Genomic DNA, 6,678 nt, shown 5'->3' with positions numbered 1-6,678 from the left:
AACTTTGCTTTGGAACTCACTGCTGCCCTGTCACAGCAGAAAGCAACCTGGGGAAGAATTTAGCCAGGGCCCATGGAGGAAGTATTTAGGCCAGCCCTAGCCAGAGGTGAATCGTCCATCCCAGTGGTCAGAACCTGAGGTCTAGGAAGCCCTGCCACCATGCACTAAAGAGCTCTGGGATCCTGAATAAATTTGAAAGGCAGCCTAGGCCACAAGGACTTGCAGTTTCTGGGCAAGTCCTAGTGCTGTGCAGGGCTCAGATGCATATGACCCAGTGAGACACAAGCCGGGGTGGCCAAGGGATGGCTTACATCACCCTTTCTCCAATCCTAGGCAGCATGGTTTGCAGCTCTAGGAGAGACTCCTTCCCTCTGCTTGAAGAGAAAATGGAGAGTAAAGAGGACTTTGTCTTGCAACGTGGATACCAGCTCAGCAACAGTAGAATAAGGCATCAGGCAGAGTCCTGAGGCCCCAGTTCCAGGTCCTAACTCCTGGACAACATTTCTAGACACACCTTGGGCCAGAAGGGAACTCACTGCCTTGAGGGGAAGAACCCAATCCTGGCAGGATTTATCATTTGCTGACTAAAAAGCCCTTGGTCCTGAATAGTCATCAGTGGTATCCAGGTAGTAGTCACTATGGGCCTCGGGTGAAACTCAGAGCTATGCTGGCTTCAGGTGTGATCCAGCATATTCCAAGCTGCTGTGGCCATAGGGAGAGACTGCTTCTGCATGAGGAAAGAAGAGGGAAAAGGGGATTTTGTCTTGCAGCTTTGGTACCAGCTCGGGTACCAGCTTGACCACAATGGGGTAGAGCACCAAATATCTCCTGGGGTTCCTGCCTCTAGGCCTTGTTTTCTGTATGGTACTTTGGGACATACCCTAAGCCACAGGAGTGCCCACTTCCCTGAAGGGATAGACTCAGTACTGGCAGCATTCACCTCAGACTGAACTAAGAGCCCTTGGACCTTCAGTGAACACAGGTGGTAGCCAGGCAGTACTTGCCATGGGCCACTGGTGGTGATGGCCATGGGGAGGGTCTCCTCTGCTTGAGGAAAGGGTAAGGAAGAGTGGAAAGGGCTTTTTCTTGCAGCTTGGGAGCCACCTTATGTGCAGCAGAATAGAGCACTGGGTAGATTCCTAAGGATCCCAACTCCAGGCCCTGGCTCCCAGATGACATCTCTGGACCTTTCCAGGACTGGGGGAGCTTACTGCCCTGAAGGAAAGGGCACAAGCCTGGCTGGATTTGCCACCTGCTGATTGTAGAGCCGTTGGTCCTTGAGTGAACATAGGTGGTAGCCAAGTGGTGGTCACTGCAGGCCTTAGGCAAGAGACAGTGTTGTGCTGACTTCAAGTCTGATCCAGTACAATCCCAGTGGTGATGACCACAGGGTGCTTTTATCACCCCTCTCCCAGCTCCAGGCATCTCATCACAGAGAGAGAGACTCTGTAAAGTAAGGGAAGACAATAAGAGTATCTCCTTGGTAATCCACGGACTTCTCTCAGATCTGACCCAAGTTCAGCAAGGCAGTATATCTATGAGTCTGCAAGAGCCATAGCATTACTGGGTTTGGGGTGCCTCCTAATGCAGATATGGCTGCAGTGACCAAAGACTTAGATTACAATGCCTAAGTCCCTCTGAATACCTGGAAAGTCTTCCCAAGAAGGATGGGTACAAACAAGCCCAGACTGTGAATATAAATATTTAACTCTTCAGTTTCAAAACAACATACATCCACAAGCATCAGGACAATCCATGAGCTCATGAGATGAACTAAATAAGTCACCAGTGACCAACCTTGGAGAGACAGAGATGTGCGGTCTTTCAGACAGAGAATTTAGAATAGCTGTTTTGAGGAAGCTCAACAAAATTCAAAGTAACACAGAGAAAGAATTCAGAATTCTATCAGACAAGTTTAACAAAGTCATTGAAACAAACTTTAAAAAGTAGAAATTCTGGAGCAGAAAACATAATTGACATACTGAAGAGTACATCAGAGTCTCTCAACAACAGAACTGATCAAGCAGAAGAAACAATTAGTGAGTTTGAAGATGGGCTGTTTGAAAATACACAGAGAAGACAAGAGAAGAAATAATAAAAAGAATGAAACATGCCTACAAGATCTAGAAAATAGCCTCAAAAGGACAAATCTAAGAGTTATTGGCCTTAAGGAGGAGATAGAGAGAGAGATAGGGGTAGAAAATTTATTCAAAGAGGTAATAACAGAGAACTTCCCAAATTTAGAGAAAGATATCAATATTCAAGTACAAGAAGATTATAGAACACCAAGCAGATTTGACCCAAATAAGACTGCCTCAAGACATTTAATAACCAAACTCCCAAAGGTCAAGGATATAGGATCGTAAGAGCAGCAAGAGAAAAAAAATAACATGCAAAAGAGTTCCAATACATCTGGCATTAGACTTCTCAGTGAAAATCTTACAGGCTAGGAAAGAGTGGCAAGACATATTTAAAGTGCTGAAGGTAAAACAGCTTTTATCCTAGAATAGTATATCCAGCAAAAATATCCTTCAGACATAAAGGAGAAATACAAATGTTCCCAGAAAAAAACAAAAGCTGAGGTATTTCATCAACACCAGACCTGTCCTAGAAGAAATGCTAAAGGCAGTTCTTTAATTTGAAAAAAGTCAACTGAAGGTACAATACTCACTGGTAGTAGTAAGTACACAGAAAAACACAGAATATTGTAACCCTATATTTGTGGTGTGTAAACTACTCATATCTTGAGTGCAGATACTAAAAGATAAACCAATAAAAAATAATTACAATAAGTTTTCAAGACCTAGTCAGTACAATAAGATATAAATAGAAACAACAAAAAGTTAAAAAGCAGGGGGATGAAGTTAAAATATAGTTTCTGTTAGTTTTCTCCTCGCTTGTCTGTTTACATAATCAGTGTTAGATTTTCATTGGTTAAAAATAATGGGTTATAAGATAGTATTCACAAGCTTCATGGTAACCTCAAATCTAAAAACACATGACACACACAAACAAAAGCAAGAATTTAAGGCATACCACCTGAGAAAGCCACCTTCACTGAATGGAAGACAGGAAGGAAGGAAGAAAAGACCACAAAACAAGCAGAAAACAAATAAAATGCGGGAGTAAGTTCTTACTTATCACTAATAACACTGAAAGTAAATGAACTAAACTCTCCAATCAAAACCACTTCAATACAGTGGTTGAATGGATTAAAACCCAAGACCCAATAATCTGTTGCCTACAAGAAACACTTCCCCTATAAAGAACTACATAGACTGAAAGCGAAGGGACAGAGAAAGGTATTTTATGTGAATGGAAACAAAAAAAAAAGCAGAAGCTATACTTATACCAGATAAAACAGATTTAAACATGGTAACTATAAAAAGAGACAAAGAAGATCATTATATAATGATAAAGGAGTTAATTTGGCAAGGGGATATAACAATTATAAATATATTTACACCCAACACTGCACCCAAATATATATAGCAAATATTAATTGAGCTAAAGAGAGGGACAAACCGCAATACAATAATAGCTCTAGACATGAACACTCCACTTTCAGCATTGGACAGAACATATAGATAGATAATCACAAAAGAAATATTAGACTTTATCTGCACTATAGACCTAATAGATATTTACAGAATATTTAACAAATGGCTGTAAAATATACATTCTTCTCCTTAGCATATAGATCATTCTCAAGAATAGACCATATGTTAAGCCACAAAACAAGTCTCTAAAATTTCAAAAAAATTGAAATCATGTCAATGATTTCTTCTAATTTCTTTATTGAAATTCAGAATGAAAAAAATGTCTTAAACTACATGAAAATGGAAACACAATGTACCAAAACCTATGGAATACACTGAAAGCAGTATAAGAGGAAAGTTTATGCAATAAGCCGTACATCAAAAAACTAGAAAAACTTCAAATGAGCCACATAATAATGCATCTTAAAGAATTAGAAAACCAAGAGCAGATCAAACCCAAAGTTAGTAGAAGAAATAACAAATATCAGAGCAGAAATAAATGAAATGGAAACAAACAAACAAAAATAAATGAAATGAAAAGTTGGGTTTTTTTGAAAAGATAAATTGACAAAGCTTTAGACAGACTAATAAAAAAGAGAGAAGACCAAATAAATCAGAGATGCAAAAGGAAACATTATAACCGATACCTCAGAAATGCAAAGGAACATTAGAGACTACTATGAGCAACTATATGCCAATTAATTAGAAAATCTAAAAGAAATGGATAAATTCATAGACACATACAACCTACCAAGACTGAACCATAAAGAAATCTAAACATGAATAAACTAATAACAAGTAATGAGATCAAAGTTGTAATAAAAGTCTCCAAGCAAGAAAAGCCTGATGCATTCATTGCTGAATTTTACCAAACATTTAAAGAAGAACTAATACTAAACCTCATACTATTACAAAAAATAGAAGAGGAGGGAATACTTCCAAACTCATTCTGCCTGGCTAGTATTACCTTGATATCCGAACCAAACAAAGACATATCAAATTAAGAAAACTACAGGCCAATATCCCTGATGAACATTGATGTAAAAATCATAAACAAAATACTAGCAAACTGAATTCAACAACATGTTAAAAAGATCATTAATCATGACCAAGTGGGATTTATCTCACAGATGCAAGGATGGTTCAACATATGCAAATCAATCAGTGCAGCACATTGTATCAACAGAATGAAGGGCAAATACCATGTGATCATTTCAGTTGATACTGAAAAAGCATTTGGTAAAATTCAACAATTCAACATCCCTTTGTGGTAAAAACTCTCAAGAAACTGGATATTGAAGGAACATACCTCAACACAATAAAAGCCATATATGACAGACCCAAAACTAGTATCATACTGAATTGGGTGAAAACTGAGAGCCTTTTCCCCAAGATCTGAAACATTACAATGATGTCCACTTTCACCACTGCTATTCAACATAGTACTGGAAGTCTTTGCTGGAGCAATCAGATAAGAGAAAGAAATAAAGGGCATCCAAACTGGAACAGAAGTCATCAAATTATCCCTGTTTTGCAGATGATATGATCTTATATTTGAAAAAATGTAAATTCTCCACCAGAAAACTCTGAGAATTGATAAACAAATTCCGTAAAGTTGCAGGATACAATATCAACATACAAAATCAGTAGCATTTCCTTTTTTTTTTTTTTGAGATGGAGTCTCACTCTGTCCCCCAGGCTGGAGTGCTGTGGTGCAACCTCGGCTCACTGCAAGCTCTGCCTCCCAGGTTCACACCATTCTCCTGCCTCAGCCTCCTGAGTAGCTGGGACTACAGGCACCCACCACCATGCCTGGCTAATATTTTGTATTTTTAGTAGAGACGGGGTTTCACCGTGTTAGCCAGGGTGATCTCGATCTCCTGACCTTGTGAGCTGCCCGCCTCAGCCTCCCAAAGTGCTGGGATTACAGGCGTGAGCCACCGCCACTTGTCCATTTTTGCTTTGGTTGCCTGTGCCTATGGGTTATTACTCTAGAAATCTTTGCCCAGACCAATATCCTGGAGAGTTTCCCCAGTGCTTCAATGTTTTCCTGTTTTTGTTTGTTTGTTGGGTATATACCCAAAAGAAGGCAAAAGTATATTGAAGAGCTATCTGCACTCCAATGTTTATCGCATCACTATGTTAGTCACACTAGCCAAGATTTGCAAGCAACTCATGTGTTCATCAAGAGACAAATGGATAAAGAAAATGTGGTACATATACACAATGGACTATTATTCATATGTGGACAAATAGGATCACATCAAGTTAAAAATCTTCTGCAGCAAAAGAAACAACAAAGTGAAGAGACAACACACAGAATAAGAGAAAAAAATTGCAAATTATCCATCTGACAAGGGATTAATAACCATAATATATAAGGAGCTCAAATAACTCTATAAGAAAAAATATAAAAATGGGCAAAATATCTAAATAGACATTACTCAAAAGAAGACATACAAATAAATACCAAACAGACATATGAAAAGGTGCTCAATATCATTAAAAAGGTGCTCAATATCATTTTTATGATCTCATTCATAAAAAAGAATGAGATCTTGTCATTTGCACAACATGGATGGAACTGGAGGACATTTGTTAAGTGATATAAGCCAGGCACAGAAAGACAAACTTCTTATGTTCTCACTTATTTGTGGTAAATTAAAATTAAAACCATTGAATTCATGGAGATAGAGAGTAGAAGGATGTTTCTCAGAGGCCAGGAAGTATAGTGCTGGGAGGTTGGTGGGGGCCTGAGGGGCACGGAGGTGAGACAGTTAATGGCAGATATAAAAATATAGTTAGATACGAGTGAATAAGATCTAGTATTCACTAACACAACAAGGTGCCTACAGTCAACAATAATTTATTTTATATTTCAAAACAACAAAAAGATTATAATTGGATTGTTTGTAACACAAAGAAAGGTGAAATGCTTGAGGTGATGGATACCTCATTTACCATGATGTGATTATTATCCATTGTATGCCTGTATTAAAATATCTCATATACCCCATAAATATATACACCTACTATGTACCTACCCACAAAAACTAAAAAAAAAATCTCCAGGTTACAGCTGGGATGTAGATATGTTCAGTAACTTTAATAGTGAGGCTGGAAAGAATTTCATGTTGGT

This window comes from Macaca mulatta, chromosome 7, assembly GCF_049350105.2.
Source record: "Macaca mulatta isolate MMU2019108-1 chromosome 7, T2T-MMU8v2.0, whole genome shotgun sequence".
NCBI classification, from domain to species: domain Eukaryota; kingdom Metazoa; phylum Chordata; class Mammalia; order Primates; family Cercopithecidae; genus Macaca; species Macaca mulatta.
The sequence above is the reverse complement of the archived record's forward strand: the minus strand, read 5'-3'. Positions refer to the sequence as shown.